Source organism: Strongylocentrotus purpuratus, unplaced genomic scaffold (genome assembly GCF_000002235.5).
Source record: "Strongylocentrotus purpuratus isolate Spur 01 unplaced genomic scaffold, Spur_5.0 spur5_contig_821, whole genome shotgun sequence".
Lineage (NCBI taxonomy): Eukaryota > Metazoa > Echinodermata > Echinoidea > Camarodonta > Strongylocentrotidae > Strongylocentrotus > Strongylocentrotus purpuratus.
The window spans coordinates 2,191,378-2,212,942 of record NW_022145526.1 but is presented as its reverse complement, the minus strand read 5'-3'; the positions used below and the strand labels follow the sequence as shown (position 1 = coordinate 2,212,942).

The following is a 21,565-nucleotide window of genomic DNA, read 5'->3' as shown; positions in this document are numbered from 1 at the left end:
TTTTAAAGAAGGCTTTCTCTCTCTTTCGCTTCTGTCTCTTTCTGTCTCTTTGTCTCTCTCTCTCTCTCTCACTCACTCTCTCTTTATCTCTCGATATAATTTTGAGGTATAGACAGTGCATATGAACTGCAATTTGTCTTTGTCTGTATATTGTACATTTTTCATATTATGTTGCATATTGCGACATAACGTTTGGATTTATTTCAATATTTTAACTATTCTCACGTCTTTCAACCTTTGAATTTGCAATCAGACCATGTTAGAGATGTAATTGTAATGTAATAATAAGATCAACAGCGAAATAACTTTCATACAAGAGCTCTGTACGCCCGCAAGAATTTATTAATGAAATAATCTATCATTGGAATGTAGTGTGTATACCAATAAAACACATATCATATATTTATTTTCTGTTGGAATTCTTAGGGGAGTCAGCCTCTTAAAAATAGTATGATCATTTCTCTTTGTTTTGTTTTGTTTGGTAAAGTTTTTATAGCAGAGCAATACTTTAAGTTGTATTAAATTATGCCGTATAATTCAGTAAAGTACTGCGTTTTTCAGGATTATTCGACATACAATAGGCAATTAGCAAATGAGAACGAATGTCAAATGCCATTGAAATTGACACAAGTCCACATGCCTTTACACCCCACACCCTCCCCCTTCCCCACGAACCACCTGTATTCGGCGTTGATTCGAAGTTGATTGCGGTGACTAGGGTGGGGTCTCTTTATCTTGAGTGAACATATTAAAATTGTAGGTACATGTAGTTTGCCATGTGGTGTATATTTTAGTTTCTTTGATTATCTTAATCATCTTGACAGTATGATTACTGTATAAAATATTCAATTATACTTACGTTGACTTCGGCTGTCTTGATGATAGCCAAGTCACCGCCGTAACTTTGACATATTTCCCTGGCATCACTCGGCGTTGCACGAGGTGTGTACTTGATGAGATACTGAGATTCACCGAGCTGTTGCCATCTACAGTCAACGTCTATTTATATAAGATTTAAAAAAAACCTTGCTAACGTTGGACTGCATCTACTAAAGTTTAATTTAATACAAATTGTATTCACATGTTGGATAGGGTAGTGGATGGGGGAGGATGGGTGGTAATGAGCCACTCCTACCACCCATCCTCTCCAACCGGCGCTATAGTTCTCCTTAGAACTATAAGCTAAGAAAGATAACCAACTGTCTCTGTCAAGACTATACCAACAGTCCTTTTCAGGACTACACACTAAAGAAAGAAAGATTACCGAGAGTCCTTTTCAGGACTCCTCAATCTTCACCCTATCTCACATGGTGCAACCGTAAGCCTTCTGTAAATCTACATCACCATGTAAGCCGATACTTAAATTAAAGCAGTATTTACAAAAAAGAAATCTAATTATTTGTTACCACACTCAAATTGACAATTATTATGAGAAAAGTTTCCGCTGTAATAGAAGTACTCTATCTATTTTATTGGTTCCGCTCTTATCATTTGTAGTAAATTGTTGATGATTATAGAAATGATGGCCCGTCTAGAACAGGAATGACAGCTGACTATCCTCGAAATAGTGTATTAAACATGAAAATGTTTTGATCCTTATTGGGTAGTATTCCGATAGCGCGTACTAAGTTAAGCCTCAGTTTTATGGATTGCCTGTTACCATCTCTTTTACCCTGTACAGATTATTGAAATCCTTCAATGAAAAGTGTCAAACAAATTAGTTTTGCAATGAAATGGGAAGAAAAACATAATGTGATTATGGACTGAATTTCAATGAAATAGTAGATTATCTTTGTCATGAATATTGAAGGAGGGAGATGAAACCTAGCATTCCATAGAAGTGTGAACTAACATTCTTGTTTAGTCTGGACTTAGTCCCGGCTTAACTTATGAGAATACCACCTATCAAAATTCAGCATGTTTTTCTGATATAACTGAATTGATATCGCTTATGGGATTATTTGCTCGTCATTATTGTTATTATTTATATTAATAATTATCATTGCGTATAATTGGTTCCAGTAATTTACGTTTTGTGATTATCGATTAAACATGATGGTTACATTAGATTAGCTCTCTCTCTCTCTCTCTCTCTTCGTTTCCCATTTTATTAATGAAAGATAGTTTAAATTCACACGCCGTAGATAATAGCAGGGCAAAAAATAGTAAACGAATTTCGATTTTAAACATTTTGTATCAAGAACAGTCTGCCAATATTGATCTAGAATATGATAGTAACGTTATCACACATTCGTCCTTCAGAACTGGACTTAAACATGGTGAATATAAAAAAACGACTTGAAATACATACCGATAGGTATTTGGCAGATATGTTGTCTAGTTGTTGTGCACGCTACTTGATTCCATCGCCCACGTAATGGGTCAGAGAGGCTTAATCGATACCTCATCACAGCACAGTGAGGTGGTAGTTCGCCATATAGAGGAGAATCCCAGTTGGTATACCTTGAAAGTGATTCATTCATATAAATCAAATAGGATTAGCTGTAACACATAGATTCATGCGCAAAATAATTTTAGAAACACTAAAAATATACAACTCTACTACATCACGACTCGCGTGTCTTTCGAATAAAACTGTACTTAATCTTCTGGAAAATTAATAAGAAGTGCCTATGACTAATATTGTAAGGGCATCGAAATGATAGTTTTTAGCTTGTTACTCGGAGTTGAGTTTAGAGCAATTATTAAGCTGTAGATTATGGAAGAATGAGAAATAGTTGATAACACATTAATACTAATAATAACAGATATTTTTCTTGAAGAAAACCTAATTTCGTGTTTGTTTCGCTGGGATACAGAAAACATTGGGACGCAAACGTGATTTAGTGGCGTGACACTCCTTTACTATTCTACATAGATTTGGCTTTCAACAACAACTGTCCAATTATTTGACATTAGCCATTTAAATTTGCAAGACGTGATTTAATTCGATTTATCCGGATTTCTTTTTTTGGAAAATTTGCATGACCGAGAAGAATCCAAAAAGTACGAAGATATGATAAAAATGTGATTCATTAGCAATAGTCAAACGATTTATGAAGTTTTATGACCCATAAGGTTTTTATCATACAACGATTTAAATAAAGCTCTAGATTTTCAAAATAAATTTCTAGCAAAACTGTAGAGTCGGTCATTATCCCTTTTGTTAAGTCGTTAGTACAAATGCTTCCGATCCCTCCTTTAAAGTTGGATAGTGCACCTTTTTCGCTCCCGTATACCTATAATTCAACCTAGGCTAGTGATATAAATAATCAGGTAATGAAGACATTATTAAGGGGGGAAATAAAAAAGGAGTGACACACATACCCAGGGACCGTTCCATCAATCCATCTGTATATATCATCCTGGTCCATGTCTTCTAAGCCGATGTAATAATGACCTCCATTATTATTTTTTGTTAATTTCCCGGCTATGAAATCCTGTTTATGTTATAAATACAACATTATGAATGTGGATGTTAACATCAAAGTAGTATTGTATTAGTAACATCATCATTAGTCCTCAAAAGGTTCCTACGATTATGGCAAGTCAGTACTTCGGTTAAAGCGCTTTTTTCAAAGTATTTATTGAAAACAAATCTCATTCATGATACTAATAGTAAATGATAATAATAATCAGGGGCGTAAATCCCGGGGGGGGGGGGGATGGGGGGGCTGCATCCCCCTGGCTCGAAGTAGGGGGGGATGGCCTGTACAATCATCTCCCTGATATTACAAAAAAAAGAGAGAAAAAAAAAGGAAGAAGAAAAAGAAGAAGAAGAAGAAGAAGAAGAAGAAGAAAAACAAAATGTGATTGTTTCAATTTTTAGCATAATACATGAGAAATGAGTTATTTTTTTAATGTAAGTATAACTGTATAGCCTACACGGATATAGTATGTCACGATCATTAAGAGTAGTTGCGCGACGTGCGCGAACAAGCACTTCATAAACTTTAGAATAATTTTTCGTTATTTTGCAAGGTATTATTATAGCCCAGACGTAAAGTGCGCTAGCGCGCGAGCGCTTAAAAAGTGCAATCATGTACAGTAGATGCTCGGCTCCCCCACTTAGTATTATTTAGGGTACGCGTACGCTCGTTCCCGCCCTTTGAAAGCACCCCCCCCCCCCCCACCCTATCTCAGGACTGCCAACATTTCTGAATCCCCCTTTCGCCAGCTTTTCGCTGACTTTCCTACCTTGGAGACCCCCTCCCCAAATCCGGAACACTGCTAAATATACAACCCCCCCCCCCCAATTTCAGGTGAGCTCTAGTCGATCGAGGGGGATTGGGGGCCAATGCTTTTACTTTTCAAAATGAAATAATCCTGAATGAGCTTTCAAAGCTAGCAGGAATTTCAGGAATTTGATCCCGGGTTTTGATCAATTTTTCTATGATATTCAAGATATTTTATAACCTCCTTTTTTACATTTCTCAAGAGTCCAAAGAGAGAGAGACCCCCTTTTTAAAGAAATTAAGAGTCGAGAATGGTACAACGAATCGTCTTCTTTCTCTAATGATTTAATGAAACGTAAAAGCTTCCGCGCTTCGCGCGGGAGGGGGGGGGGGAGGGGAGAGGGGGGGGGGAGGGGAGAGGGGGGGGGGAGGGAAAAACTGAATTCAGATGAGGATTAAAAGTCAAGAACGGTACAACGAATCGTCTTCTTTCTCTAATGATTTAATGAAACGTAATAGCTTCCGCGCTTCGCGCGGGAGGGAAGGGGGGGGGGGGGAGGGAAAAACTGAATTCAGATGATGATTAAAAGTCGAGAACGGTACAACGAATCGTCTTCTTTCTCTAATTATTTAATGAAAAGTAAAAGCTTAGGCGCTTCGCGCGGGAGGGGAGGCGGGAACTGAATTCAGAAGAGGATTAAGAGTCGAGAACGGAACAACGAATCGTCTTCTTTCTCTAATGATTTAATGAAACGTAAAAGCTTTCGCGCTTCGCGCGGGAGTGAAGGGGGGAACTGAATTCAGACGAGGATTAAGAGTCGAGAACGATACAACGAATCGTCTTCTTTCTCCAATGATTTTATGAAACGTAAAAGCTTTCGTGCTTCGCGCAGGAAGACTGAAGGGGGGAACTGAATTCAGACGAGGATTAAGTGTCGAGAACGGTACAACGAATCGTCTTCTTTCTCTAATGATTTCATGAAACGAAATAGCTTCCGCGCTTCGCGCGGGAGGGAGGGGGGAAGGAAAAAACTGAATTCAGATGAGGATTAAAAGTCAAGAACGGTACAACGAATCGTCTTCTTTCTCTAATGATTTAATGAAACGTAAAAGCTTCCGCGCTTCGCGCGGGAGGGAGGGGGGGGGGGGGGGGGGGGGAAGGGAAAAACTGAATTCAGATGATGATTAAAAGTCGAGAACGGTACAACGAATCGTCTTCTTTCTCTAATTATTTAATGAAAAATTAAAAAGCTTAGGCGCTTCGCGCGGGAGGGGAGGCGGGAACTGAATTCAGACGAGGATTAAGAGTCGAAAACGGAACAACGAATCGTCTTCTTTTTCTAATGATTTAATGAAACGTAAAAGCTTCCGCGCTTCGCGCGGTAGTGAAGGAGGGAACTGAATTCAGACGAGGATTAAGAGTCGAGAACGATACAACGAATCGTCTTCTTTCTCCAATGATTTTATAAAACGTAATAGCTTTCGCGCTTCGAGCAGGAGGAGTGAAGGGGGGAACTGAATTCAGACGAGGATTAAGAGTCGAGAACGGTACAACGAATCGTCTTCTTTCTCTAATGATTTTATGAAACGTAAAAGCTTTCGCGCTTCGCGCAGGAGGAGTGAAGGGGGAACTGAATTCAGACGAGGATTAAGAGTCGAGAACGGTACAACGAATCGTCTTCTTTCTCTAATGATTTAATGAAACGTAAAAGGTTCCGCGCTTCGCGCGGGAGTGAAGGAGGGAACTGAATTCAGACGAGGATTAAGAGTCGAGAACGATACAACGAATCGTCTTCTTTCTCCAATGATTTTATGAAACGTAAAAGCTTCCGCGCTTCGCGCAGGAGGGGGGGGGGGGGGACTGAATCCAGACGAGGATTATTTTCGAGAACGGTACAACGAATCGTCTTCTTTCTCTTATATTGTTTGTTGTTTTTTCGTTTGTGTGTGTGCGTGTGTGTGTGTGTGCGTTTTTGTGTGTGTGCGTGTGCGTGCGTGTGTGTGTGTGTTTGTGCGTGCGCGATCGCGCGCGCTTGCGTTAATTAGTGTGGGCGTGTGCTCGTTCTAGTATGTGATGGCTATCGCCGATCATCCCCCCCCCACTCCTCGGTACGGATTTACGCCCCTGATAATAAAAGTAATAATAACATGTTCGTATAGACATAGAATATGTATAATAACAAATATAGTGTAATAGTTAACTCATCAGCAATAAAAAATAAAAAAAAGTTAACAAAATATCTGCCATTTCTTATTATGAAAATCGAGACGATTTTCTAGAAAGCAGTTATACGTTCCATATTTTCTAGATGTTTGAGATCTCGTTGAAAAAAAAGGAACTGGTGGAATAACGTTTTGCATTTTAAGGGTGAATATAGAATTGACCTACCCTAGCCCCCGCTGCGTACAGTCATGGTTCAGTGACAAAGCAATGGCTTCGTAACTGTGAGGCCCCAGGATAAAAACCGAGTCGATGTGCTATATTAGTGCCCTTTTGTGGGGCATTGATCCTCATTACTGTCATTTAAGACTTAAGGGCATAGGTCCCAAAGTTGATAAGCATAGTGGCATACACATGCTTTAGCAGTCACGCAAAACACACATTGGCAAATTGTTATTCAATAAAATCTGAGAACGTATACTATTATCTAGATCTATTATTTTTAATTTTTTTTTAAATAATTCCATAAATTGGGGTAAAAAAAAAAATCCACCTTTATGAGCGACAGAGTAGTTCCCTGTATATTTCCAGATTTGATATTCATGAATGCTTAATTTGCGTATTCATAATTTATGCAAATTAACCTATGCATTTTCAAATATCATAACAATAATGAAACCTCGTGAATTTGGGATGAAGGAAACATTTATTTAATACATTTATAAGATTTTTTACAAGTCTACAGACAAATATGTAGAGTTTTCTGTAAAATGCATAACATTAGCATTTTGCATAATTAATTAGGCTTTAACGACAACATTCTGCATATTGGGAAAAAACTAATTATACCATCTTGTTCCTTACGTAAATATCTACAGACATGCACATTTTCGTGTTCATCGGACATTCGACGGCCGAGATCATAGAGAGAGAGAGAGAGGGGGGGGGGGGTCCCAGGCCCCCCTCTCCCAGTCAGTGAGTTGCTCAAAATAGCCCAGTACAGTGAGGGTTAATAGTTATCTAACATTTAAGAAATAATATCTATCCTCTTTCTTTCTATTCGTTTCTTCGGTATTACCAAAACAATTTGTATCGTATATCTAATATAGCTTTAAATATTAATTTTGTAATAAATATCTTTTGAAATAGGAAAGTTGCATTCAAACTTAGAGAACTGGAATCCATTCCATTTGATTTTGACTATTCTTAAACGCCTTAATACATACCGAGTCTTAGATTCTAAAGATTCAAACTATTCTGGTTTTCTCCTGTTTTTTAAAATGTTTTCACATGACCAGTGATTAATGGTTCGCAGTATAATACTTTGCGCTATAGCCCGAAATACACTGAACTGCACATATAATACATTTTCCTTCTATTTATCAATAAATTAAAAACATTAGCTTTAAGGTTATTCTTACATAACAATTATTGGAAAGGACTAAACGGGACAATGACCGTAATCATGTACGTTACAATGTGAATGTTCCACGAATTTTCAGAAAATATCTAAGTCGGGGTTTATAAATAACGCTTTTCAAACAGTATATACCATCTATTCACAATTATGTATTGCCTTTTATTGGTGGAAAACTGTGAGACGGTACAAAAACATTTAATTTTTTTGATCAAAGAATACCCATGGTGTACTAGTTGGAGTTTGGAGGAAAGTTAGACAAAGCTTACTCTCCATTAAGGGTTTACTTGCAAAGCTGAACTTCATAGAGCACTTGCTAGTTATAATATGATTTGTTGATATTTCACTGACCTAATTGGTCTGAATAAGTAAAATGTTGCCAGAAATCCTGATACTTCATAGAACTAGTATGCAACGGTTGAAAAGAACTTGCCACGTTTAATTAGAAAAGCTGTATTTTGGGTTTAATAACATGGTTTGCTCCATAAAAAACTGATAAATATATAATGTAATAAGGTATAAGATAAAAGTGTGTACGCACATTTTGTTCAGCTGATGTGATGATTGGCATGTCACCCCCTAGGCTTTGACAGAGTGCACGTGTTTCAGAGAATGTCCTGTAGACACCATCATTACCATGGTAGAAGAGATACTGATAGCCACCAAACACATTCAACCCTGATGTGGAACACTCCTGACATTCAACTGTAAGATAAGAAGATACAAAGCATCAACATGGGAATCTTCACGATAAGGATTTACCATAACATCCTATATTGGTAAATGGTCTGGACTCTCATACGAGAGGACCCGGGTTCGATCCTCGCTCGATGCTTTGCATCCTTAGACAAGGTGTCTTGCCCAAATCTCTCCCTCTCCAGGTGTAATCAATGGGTACCTAGCTATGCCGAGGTATTAATAATTGTCGAGCCTGCAAGAAGAGCAGTATTAACAATGATGTGGCTACATTGGCTTCATAAATAGGCCCAAATAATTATTATACCCACTGTGTAAGGCAATTATAATTACAAAGTCTTATATTTTCTTCATTGTCGATGTAGGTTCAGCCTATCGAATTTCATATAGTGATAGCCTCAATGAACGTGAACTATAATAATAAAGCAGTTGCTAGTTCCTTTTTTTTTTTTAAATTTCCGAACATTCCAAATGTCCTGTTCGAAAAACAGACTGCCTGGTAATAAACAATAAAAAAAAAAGTGTCGACACTTTTGAATTTCATAGGCGAACCAATGCTCTTGGAATAGAACAGTAGAAACATCCAGTAAGTTTGACAGAAACCTGTTGAAGACGAAAGAATCCATATCAGAGTAAGAGGCAGGAACACCCTAAACCATCCAAGTACTGTATCCCCAGACATTGTCAATATTACAAGAACACACAGAGTGAGATGCAGTGCCCAATAGTGAAGTCCAATATTGAATATATGAATTCCTCCCTATGTACACATAGCACGACAGATTGCACTTTGAGTTATATCCATTTGGGTTATATATCCTAATACGACGGAGCAACTTGGAAGGGCCTGTGATATGATTCCAGTTCCAATTATTGTGACTAAGTATTGAAAAGGAAGTCGAATATGCCGTGTATCAAATTAATGACAATGTACTTCCTCCTTGTTGGTTGACACCCCCTAAACAGAGGGTGGTGGTACGTACATGTACGAGAGCTACTGAGGCATGAAGAGGTGTACCGCGCGAAGTGAAATAAATCATATTTTTGATAATACATTCGTGGTAGAACCGTGAACAGGTTTCTCTTTGTGAATCAGTCATGTGCTTCACGGACAAAAAGACACTTGAATATGCTATTGTGATTATCAGGAAAAAAATCCTCAATCAAGATCATATTCCCACACCATGACGTGTACCGCGCGAAGTGAAATAAATCATCGTTTTGATTTGTGAATCAGTCATGTGTTAAATGGACAAAGGGACTCCAAAACAGGCTATTGTGATCAGCAGAACATTGTCCAATCTTCGTCATATGTCTACACCATGACGCAGTTAAGCCGAGTAGGACTTATTTGTACAAAATTATGCCCGCTTTCCAGACTCAACCAGTGAATACAAATATAATGAAGCTTAGCTCATCGACTTGGTATTATATGAGTTAATCTATGAAAAACTGAATCAAACCTGGTACTACAGAAATGTGAACCGCTCTCTTTCTACATGCAATCGTGTGGGTTGTTACAGGTTTAATAAGTGGTTATAATGATATCTATGGACGGAAACGGTTTCTATTTCATGCATTGAATCACCTTGACCTTGCAATGAACTATTGACTATTTCAGGAACTACTAAAAATCGTTTACCCCTCACTATGGACATGACTGACAATGAAAGCGGACAAAATATACAGTTCCTCAGGTAAACAAAGGAACATCCCTTCACTGCTATTATGTAAACATATGTAGCACAGGTGTGACATGCATATTCACCTTTTTACATAATAGTAGTGAAGGGATGTTCCTTTGTCTACCTGAGAAACTGTATATTTTGTCCGCTTTCTTTGTCTGTCATATTCATAGTGCCTCTCCCCCCCCCCCCCTGTGTATATCTCATGTTTAGGCATCTGTAGTCATTTTACTTAATAATGATAAAATACTTAAAGAGCTAAGTTCATGATATATAGCCTTCACAGAGCTGTAGTCGTCTTGTTGGGTGTGAAAATATGTGTGCGTGCGCGCGCTTGGTGTGTCTAGGTGTGGGAATGGTCTGAACCTCGTTTTCAGGTAAGGGTGTACGTCAAACTTTTAAGGGAGGATCTCCTTGAGATTTTCCAGATTAGAAGATTATCAATTATTCATTTGAACATATTAATACAAAGATAATTCTAATATAATTCTTATATATCAACGAGAGAAAGAAAAACAGATGTAGACAAGTGAAATAAAGGCAAAGAGAGGTATGGATGGCGAACAAAATAAGAAGTATACTTACGGAGGCAACAACAAGTATTTAAGGACACCCATGAAATTATTTGGCAATTCAATTGGTATGCTTAACTATGTTGTAATTATTTATTCCTGAGAGGTTTATCCTGTTATATGTACTTTTTGATGTGTTGAAGGATTTAATATTGGATGGTAAATAGTTCCATACTTTACCACTTGCATGTGAAAAAGATTGCTTATTAAAGACACTCAATGGCTTCGGTTGACAAACATTCAACTTATCAATATTATCATAGTAGATGCTCCATATTAAAGTGATTTCACCACGAATAAATTAGTCCTCAATTGCATGGTGACAAAATATGATTTAACGCTTGTGTTTGTATAATACGTTTCAAGGTTTGATATGACGGTGTTCTATACTCTTCATGTTTTCTATTCATCACGAAAAAAAGGTTAATCCTATCAAAACATAACTCCTAGACAGTTTGTTTTTACTAATAACACTCACGGTGTTAACTTTACCTTGACAAATCAAGCACAAATAGAGAAAAAAATCCACCGGGCCACGTTTCCTTCACATCCATCGTTTTGTGATACGGGAATTACGAAAATATGATTCAGTTCTGGTTTTATGCTTGGTATGGTTATCTTTTGTTATCTTACCTTGACCATTATTTGTGATCGACGGGGAGCCCTTTTGTCTGACTAACTGCCAAGCGATAAATAAACAACTGTATTGCAATGGGTTTCGTAGGGAAATTCCCTGTTTAATCAAACTCAAACCCGTTTACTTACTAGACTTCACTGTCAGACACTATTGCGTGACTGACTGGCTTTTTTCTTCGTTGGTACTAACATACCTAAAATGGATGTAAAGGGTACATGAGCATTTGTCTACATCAATAACCGCTTCTTTTAATGGCCAAAATTAAACTGATTGAATATTTACGGAGCATAAAATGTACGACCATTCGGTGTAATGATCTGTAAATCAGACTAGGCTCTACAGCTCATAAGGCGAGGCGTCAAAAATAAATATACCAGCCAGCGGCAGCTAACTGCACTTGTGCGTCCTGGCTGCATTTTTTAAATTAGCTCAGCCGGCTACCGCTGGCGGTAGGAAATGGCATTCAAAAGCATGCGCCGGCTGCCGCCTTTCGAATAGAAACCGAGCCTCAGATCCCAGCCTGGCGCAAGCCGGGTGGGCTAATAAATAAAAAATAATTGCCCCAGCCAGGCTTCGGCCGTAATTGCAGCCTCGATGCGCCAATACGTGAGGCGGCAGCCTGCTGGTATCGATATTTTTGACGCCTCGCCTAAGTCGATTCGACAACTAATAGTCGTTATTTTCCCACTTAAAGCACCTGATCCACATAATATCCTAGGTAGAACTATAGATCCTTGCGCTCGATATCCATAGGTACGACCTAGGCCAGTGCCGTCTTCCCGTCTTTAGTGACGCAGGATCCAAGGTCTAACCAGGGAAACTGGTCTCCGTATAGCAGCATGTACATTACGCTGCTATTGCTTACCACCGCGTTGTCAAGCGGTGGATGGAAGCATCGAAAACACAGCCAGAGCTCCAGCGCCGCAAATCGCCGCGCAGTGCACCCCGATAGCCTGGGCTGGGCGACTCGCTGCTAGCGCTGGCCATGAATTGGCCGGCAGCGCATTCAGTGACCTGTTTTCATGTCGACTTGGGAGGTAAAAAAACCTCATAAAGACCGCGTTTTTCTGTGTTTTATTGAGTAACATCGCTACTATCCCAGTGGTAAGTCTTTAGTCACCATTTTGTATAACCTAGATATAAAATAAGAATATAAAAAACTGTAGAAGTGGAGATTATCCACCTCCAATAAAATGTGATTTCGTGGACAATCGCATTCCGGCCCGGCCCAGTGCGGTGCCAGTGCAGTTTGGGCAAGTTGGGTAACAAGAAATAAGAAAATAAGGCAAGTGGTAATGATCTGGGCCTTGTGTTAACAATAAGTTTAACGCAAGTTGCAAAATGACAATGGACCAGTCTAGATCATTGTTGCATGCACAAATTGTTCAATCTGCTGACCATTAACCAATCAGAATATATGCAATCGAACGCAAAACTTAGTGTTACTGTTAGTGTTACAGGGCCCAGATATTTTTCTTGTTACTCAGAAACCTTGGAGTAGTACATTTAAATGTTGCATTGTGTGTACTTGTATTTGTGGGTTACTGGAGTGGTAGCATAGCTTATGGACTATCGACGTATACACATCAACATTGTATGGCCATAGACCTACATTTTGATGTTTATTTGTAATGCGTATCGACTTTCAGACTTTTCAATGGCAGAACTAACCGAGTCAGAATAATAAGTAGGGGAAAACGGCTTGTTTCTTGGTGTAGATTGTAGATAATGATTCAATGTTACAGACTTTCTAGGCCTACCTCTAGACTGCACTTCTTTTTTAAATAATGGGGCATTTGCATTAAAAACTGTTTGGCACCTTGGTAATCAGCAAACAACAACTCTGGATTCATGATGATCTGGAAAGTTCCCAAAGAGCTTTGATTAAAACTTAAAAACATATTTGGATGAAGATCTCTGCATTTACATATTGATAAAACACTTTTGCGACTCAACAAGAGCTCCCATAAGCAAAATGGTACTGTTTACTTTATTCCTTGCCTTTTGTAGTACACTTCTGTAGGAAATCACCACATAGCTTTCTTTTGTGCATAAAGTCCTATAGCTAACCCAGAAGTATGAATATAGGCATACAAAAAATGTATTAGATTTACTATGCACAGATGATGATTCAGGCACAGTTATTTTTGTAATATATGCGGTTGACATAGGCCATAATTTACACAGCATTTTAAAGAGATAAATGTGCGTACATGCACATGTAGTTCCATGAATAGGACCCCACATACATATTGCGTACATGTAGCTTGTCAGGTTATTTTCGTTTGTTTCAATATTGTGACAGTAAAGCAATCTGCACAAGCGGGTACGTGCATGTGACATGGACAGAAAAGATAGATGTGTACATTCACTTGTATTCACCTGTCTTCTCAGGCTTCCGTTAGTAAGATAATGCCTTATAATGCCCACCCATGGCTCATCAAAAATAGCACTGCAATGGTTTCATTGAGATACACCTAGGTCTATCTCTATATATTATATATATTATATATATTGGTAGAATTTGTGTCCAACAGGTGCATAGTGATGATCATGATAATTTTTCAAAAGTATCAAGCTATATTTTGCCTTCTGCTGTTTTTTTAATTATTACTTTAAAAATTATTTACAAGCAACCATACTAAAACCAAATTAAAATATGGATATAATCTTGCAAAGTCTTAAGGTCTTAATTAGAGAACATAGGAAAACAACAGATTACATCACTCAAATATGGACATTGCTTAATAAGGATCCACATGTAGCCATGAGAAATGTAGAAATAATAACCATCACAGATAATAAGTGTCCTGATGAATTTTTTATTCGTCCACTATAAGTTATCATTTCATGATTCCTGGAATTTTTATTTAAATTAAATGAAAAATATCTTTTATCTTTTGTTTCTTTTATTTGACAGAGCTACCAATGTTATAACCTCCAACACTGTCAGGCACATGAACCAGAGTTCTGAACTTCTGAGTGGACCCAACGAAATGCCGGTTTCCCTTCGAGACAAACATGGGCCAGGTGGTTTTCCTCGCTGTGGTGGATAACGCAACAATGTCAACATTACCTAGTGTCCAGAATTCCAGATGGCCTTTGCTGTCTCCTTATCTGCTCAATCTTGCTGTAATTGATGCTCAAATTTCCAGCCTGTCGTATCACATCAAGTGTGTCAGCACAGTCATGTTTGAGGAATCTTCCTTTGAACAAAAAATGGCATTTCCACTTACATGTAAGTTCAACTGTGAAGAGAGATGAAGCATTTTTATGCTGTTGGATCCGAAATTCTATTTCCTTGTTGCATCGATCATAGAAAAGCAGTGCATATCATCCTCTGGAATGACTAAACAGTGCATCAAACTTGTTCAGAAAAAAGACACGAAAAACTACTTATGGCCTGAGTAACACCAGCTATGTTGAAACATTTAGGTTATGTCACCTTCAATCCTGAAACAAACAGGCAAGATGATATGCCACCAGTTCGAAAGATCATTGCCCAGCTTGAAGCTTCTTCAAAAGCCCTGGATTAATATCACTGTGGTATCAATATCTTGATACAGACCCTCTCATTAAACTTTCTCAGACTATGTTAAATCTTCATACACAAACTACAAAAAGGTAAACAGTATATGATAGGACCAGGTGGGGGTAACCTCCCCCCTCTTCTCTCTCTCTCCCTCTCTCTACTGTTTCACTATCATTATTTGCCTTTCTCTCCCCCTCTCATACCTCAACTGATACTTGTTCTATCTGGTTAAGATTTACAACCACATGTTTTTATCTATTTGAATTGGTTCTTCAATTTAGACTTGTGAATTACTTGTACAGTCAGATAAGGTATTGTTTAACTGTATACTCTCTCCATTCAATCTATATATATATATATCTCCTTCTCTCTATTTCTTCAGATCTCTGTTCTCATTTTAACCTTTGATAAAATGAATATCTGTAATTAAGCCTTATTAATGATTTTTTGACAGATTAAACCATTTCCCCATGAAATTGCTATTTCTAATTAAATCGTGTGTTATTGTTCTTTCCATCTTTCTCTCATTGGTCTTTCATCCTTGGTATCTCCATCTCTCTCCACACCACCCCTGTCTCTCACACACATACATCCTCTTGTCATTATTGTATCCTCTTTCTGTTTCATCTGTTTTATTTCAATTAAATAAAAACTTGGTTCAAAGGCCTTACATTGTTTGATTACGAAAATTAAACCATATTTAATGGGCATTATGTTGATGATAGTTTGTATTTATGCGTATCAGTTTTACCAGCTTTCTTGTGCAGCAAGCCTTGTAGTTTGGTTATTTGCATCGTCTTCTATAGAAGGTGTAAAATTATTGTTCATATTCAATTGTACTTGGAATGATTTTTATTCTTGTTTACATGTACTGTAGATGCACAGTCAAACAAGTCCATAGTGCATTACAGTGGCAAATTAATTTATGCAACCATGTAACGCTATGCATGAATTAACAGCTGTGGAATTCCAAATTATGATCTTATCTCATGATTTGATTTTCAAGAAAATTGATCAGTCGTGCCATTATATTGGTCCAGTCATTGAAAGGACACTTATGTCTTATCTCCTTCTGCTTCTTGCTTTTTTTCTTCTAGATTTTTCCCCATTTGATGGGAGGAGAACACAGACCTCCTCCATGAAGAAAGTGCATGCCATTTAAATTGTGCAATTGATGTAGAAAATATAATTATATTCAGGTTGTGCAATGACGTACATGTAATTGTGCTCCTTGTCTTGGACTTGTAAAAGTGGATTTGGATGTAGGGCTAAACAATATTTTTAATTTCGGCTTTACGTATGTTCTCGAGTTTTCATCTGATAACTGATGAATTTGGGGAGATCGCTTAGGTGTATCTGTCAAAAACCTTATTTTCTTTCTTAATATTTCATAATGTATAGTGCATGATGTAATAAGTTTGTCATTAACCTGATGTTGATTTTCATATATTGACTATTTTGTAATACACTGTACATCGATTTGGGGGATAACAGACTTTACCTTTTATGTTTTAAAGTAGCTGTGTTTCCATGTTATAACCGTCTGATTTCATCAAATTTCATTGAAAGAGAGGTGTCCTTGAAGCAGTTTATAAGTTACAGCTGCTTAAGAATACTTGCTGCATAATGTAATAATCCATTAGTGTATGCATCATTGAATCACCCAATATTTCAATATGGTGGAGGGATGAAAAGTCTCTTGTAGTTTTGTTTTACATCAAGTAGCATTTTTAAAACTGAGTACTGATAAGATAGCTCCTAATTGTTGGCTATAGTTTGCCCGGTAAAAGTGGTGTCTGCATTTAGGTGCTGTGTTTTGATATAATTTAAGTATGTGCCGGAGAAGTAAATAATGTAAAAAGCTATAATAAAGTTGCTTTAAAGAAGCAATTTCTTCTATATTTTAATTACTATACTCATACTACAGATGGTCCTATCCTCTAGCTTTCTCAGTGACCAGGGTAATGTATGTAAACCACTTAGAGACATCAAAAATGTTTAGTATTCAATTGAAGTCCTCCCTGATGTTAAGTTTGTTTCTATAATAGAAGTAGAAAAATGAGAGGATCAGGTCAATGAAATTCTGATTTAAAAATAAGAAAGTTTATGAATTTTGGAAATTGTCATCAAACGCATAGTGGCATCTCTGTGACATTTCTTGTGAGCTCCCCTTACCCTTCGCTCTGTGCATAACATGTCATCAATTTTAATTTTCTTCATTATTGATGATGGAATAGACTTGTCTATACAGGGGTTGAATATAGAAAAAGATTCGCAATAATGTAGTGGTTTAGTGGTGGTTATTTTACCTGACTGCTAAGAAAGCATAGATGCTTGTTAGTAAGTAACCAGAAGACCGACAGCTTTAAATCCTCTCCGAAGGACCTGGTAATGAGAATTAATGCCTTACCAAAGGGCACTAACGCATCGACTTGGTTTCGAACCCAGGTTGCCGGATCACGAGACCACTGCTATTCCAACTGAGCTATCGCGCCCTTGGGTGCATGAAAAACTTCTTTAGAGAAAATAGACATGTCTTGATTTTGTTTTGTAGTACATAGCAAATGGGAGGAGAGACGATTCAGCAAAGAATTGCCAATTTGTGTTTGATTGATTACTTTCTTTTATTTTAAATCAGGACCTGATCCTCTCATTTGTCTGCTTCTATTAAAACCAAATTAATATCAGTCAGGGTGGATTTCTCCTGTAAGTGCTATATAAAACCAGAATATTATTATCATCATCTGTTGTTTTGTTTTTGTTTTTGCTCAAAGTTATAAATGCAATGTTATTTTTTTAGTGTCCAAAGATGCCAGATATAATAATTGTTCGAATTCAGAATATACCTTTTTAATAAAACTCTTTTATCAATACAATATTTTTTGAAAACTCTGTGAGATATACTGTATTGATTTTATGCGAAAGACGTCATGTTCTAGGTGTTATTGTTCCCGGCTGTGTGACAGAGAGTGTAGAGTGAATGGTCCTGGTGAAATTTGAAATGTTGCTGGTATTTGGACGAAGTGATGGAGAGTCTAAGAGAGCAGAATGTCTGCTCAGAGCCAGAAAAGGTGTGAAACTTAAATCAGTTGATTCAGTGTTAATGTCCTTTTGGCTCTGAACAGACGATGTAAATTACAGAAACACATTTAATGTTTTACAACAGTTCATTAAAAACTATTCACGACAAGTTATAAAGCTCAGGCCTCTATTCCGAACAAAAGTTTTGTGATTGGTTTGGTCAATTCCTAGTAACCCTCTCCCCTCCATTGCATCAAATACACTGCCAAGTTAAAATACTAAATAGCAAATATGTTTTGCCTTTGCAGTATGACCCATTTCTATCTATACTTTTTGTAATCTTCCCTCCTTTTTCATATCCCTAAGCAATTTGTAGGAAATTTGTGTATAAACTCATAACTTTCACTTGATATTTCTGTCTCGTATTAAAAAAGGTTACAAAACACATTATCCAGAGACCATGGTCGAAAGAATGTATATGGGAAATTATTGTTAAAGGTATAGACCGGTAGTCGTAAAATTGCCGTTCAATGGTTTTGGGTGCAAACTATCCATTCAATATTGTTTAAATATTTCCTTCAGGTTTAGATGGCAAAACTTAAACCTAAATTCGCAAAAAACAGAAATATATGCCCAAATATTCAGTGATGGAGTGCATATCTATATCATTCGCGATATCTATCCAGGCCGGATCGATATGATAATTTACCAAATATATCAATTAGTAGGCGGGAAAATTTGTATCATCATGTATTAGTCAAAACATATTCTTTCACATGATTGGTAATAAAAGCTTCCATTTCATTTTGTGAGGGGGGGGGGGCGTTTCCAAAACTGGTCTATACTTTTAAAAAGTGAGCTTGCTCTGTCGAACACCTCATGAATCCACATTTCTAGTTAATGGTGATGGATATTCGAGTGAAGTTACTTTAGCAGTATTAGTATCAAAACATAATCAAAGATATCCAACACAGCAAAGCTCAGCAAAAGGCGATTTTATAAAGAAAGTGTGACCATGAAGTTGAAAGTAGCAACTACCGATCTCATATCAGTAGGGCAAACAGAGAGGGCGCTTTTCAAATTCAATTGGGTTAATTAATTTTTAAAATATGTTATTAATGGTTATATGTTTCAAGATTGATTCTAAAAATACTTCATGATATTAACTATCGTTCTACGAAGTTTGAATCATTAATTCAAAGGGAGGGGGGAAATAGAAATGAACATCTCAAACAAGACGATATTATCTTTTGGCACTGTAACCCTTTGTACTTACTCATTTTTTGAGCTCGGAAGAAGCGTAGTCCGCGACAGATGTTGTACAAATCGTTTGACTCACGAATGTTGATAACGCCAAGAAGTGTATATTATGCCATTTAGTTTAAAGGTAAAATTCGCATAGCGCTTGTATTTTTAAAAGCCTTTCTGCGCCTCTGATTATTATGTAAATCCATATTCCAATTTAACCAAATATTATGAGAATAAAACCCAAATGCTTCTGGTTATTAAGCGTCGTTAATTCGTTTCTTGCATCTCTGGTTTAAGCTAGACATAGAACACTTTGATGAAAATAGTTTTATTTTTTTGTTGAGGATCAAGTATTTCATCTAAAAAAGAAGATTGGACACCGGTACGACCACGGTGGGGGGGGGGGGGGGGGGGGGGCACTAACAAAAGCGTTTAAGCAAATTATTCAAATGGTAGATTCTTGATATTAAAGGTAATGATAATTATGAATACAACAATAACTTTGTTAAGTAAATGAATGGGAAGGATTCTAATTTCTTTAAGCCAGTTATTAGAACACTCCTTATATATCTCCTCATATTAAATCTTATCTCCATATATTTTATCCTGTTGAGTTTTATTTTCTTAATAATTTGTATATACGTATTATGTTCTTCAAATATGTATAATAAAATTCTTATTTTGCGCAGTCACTAAATGGCATTCTCTTCTGGTTTTAAAAATGGGGAGGGTGGAGGGACTATATAGTTCTACGATTCTAAAGGTTTAAACACAGCAGCTAATGGTGTCAAGTGAGTCGACTCGACATTTAAAGGGCTCGTACGTGTATTCATTCACTAGTATTTTCTACTTCTATTACTATCAATACTTATACTACTACTACTAATACAACTACAACTACTACTACTGTTGTACTACTACTACTTCTTCGACTATACTACTATACCACTATTACGCTACCACTAATATCGCATTGCTACTACTACTACTACTTCTACTACCACTCAGGGGCGGCGAAGCATCGTTCAAAGTGTGGGGGGGGTACCAATAAAAAGGTTATTTTCTGGAGAAAAAAGGTGCACCTACAAAGGGAAACCTTACAGCGAAAATATACAATGTTGTGCCATTAGTATATAAACCACTACATTGTGATTACACTATCTGGGATGATTTCCATATTTCTCTCTTTACATGGTCCAAAATACTGCTTAATCATCTTACTTTGCAGTTGAGGTTGATTGTCTGAATATCCATTTGCGAGCGAGGAAACATTTTATGATATGTGAAGTCGTAGTGCGTAAAATTACATCTTATAAAGAAGGAAAAATAAACAATCCTGATGTGTTTATGACATGCTTAAAAGACCTTTAGAAAAAAGTTATATAAACTATACATGCAGGCGAGCGAGCTTTGGGGAAATCAAAGCAAAAACAAAAAAACAATGTCGCTTTGAATTTTTGGAACATATTTGTCTGGTGAAAGGGAAAGGGGGAACTTATCAAAATGGCAAAGATCACTTATAAAAAAGAAAAGGAGCACGTGTCAAATTAAAAAAGGGATATTATCAGAAATAAAAATGGGGCCCTTCCTGCACCTGAAAAGGGGTACTTAGCAGAGATTAAAAAGGGACTAATGAGAATAGAAAAGGGGCATATAGTACAAAGGAAAAGGGGCAATTGTGACATTTGAAGGGAGCACTAATTAAAGGTCAGAGGTGGTAAGAGGCACTTATAAGAATTGGAACGGGCACTTATTAGAAATAAAAATGGACTCTTATCTAAAGCAAATGTAAGAATTGGCACTTTCGGGTACTTGAAAGTGTGGAGACGGGTTGGATGGATGGGTATTGTGTCCCCCTGCCCCCCCCCCCCCCTGGTGCGCCACCACTGCTTCTACTATACTACTACTATTTTATTTCTTTTATGCTAGTACTACTACTTCTTCTAGCCTACAACTACTACAATGTATTACTACTACTTCTACCACCATCACCACCACCACCACCCCCACCACCACCACTACTACTACCACTGCTAGTACTACTTATTCTTATTATTATCAATCTTTAATTAGTGAGCTTCAAATGTGCATCGTCAAACCTTGGACTGACGCTTTCCAAGAAAGATCGTTTTTCCCTTTCAAACATAATTTCAAAAATTGTTTTTCTTTTCTGAAACCATTTTTAATAAGAAAACTGTAACATGACAATCATGCCGAGGCAAGCATTAAACATTGCGGATTGTTCCTTTAAAATAGCGTCCGCGATGGTGCGCAGCCTTAATCCTAGTCTTATTCGAGACACGAATATACACATTCGTTATTCGAGACCCGAATGTACACACCGTGAAACGCACGAAAAGAATAAAATCATTGAAAGAAGTAGATAGGGCGTAACAGATTCCTTCTACCCTGGAGAAATGC

At 37.2% G+C, this 21,565-nt stretch overlaps 1 long non-coding RNA gene across 1 annotated transcript; it reads left to right on the top strand.

The window, feature by feature from the left end:
- Positions 1-12,106: 12,106 nt before the first annotated feature.
- LOC115922517 lies at positions 12,107-16,127 on the top strand. Its single transcript, XR_004063462.1, has 2 exons — positions 12,107-12,447; positions 14,264-16,127. It is a non-coding gene; the product is annotated as an uncharacterized LOC115922517 (long non-coding RNA).
- The last annotated feature ends 5,438 nt before the right edge of the window (positions 16,128-21,565 follow it).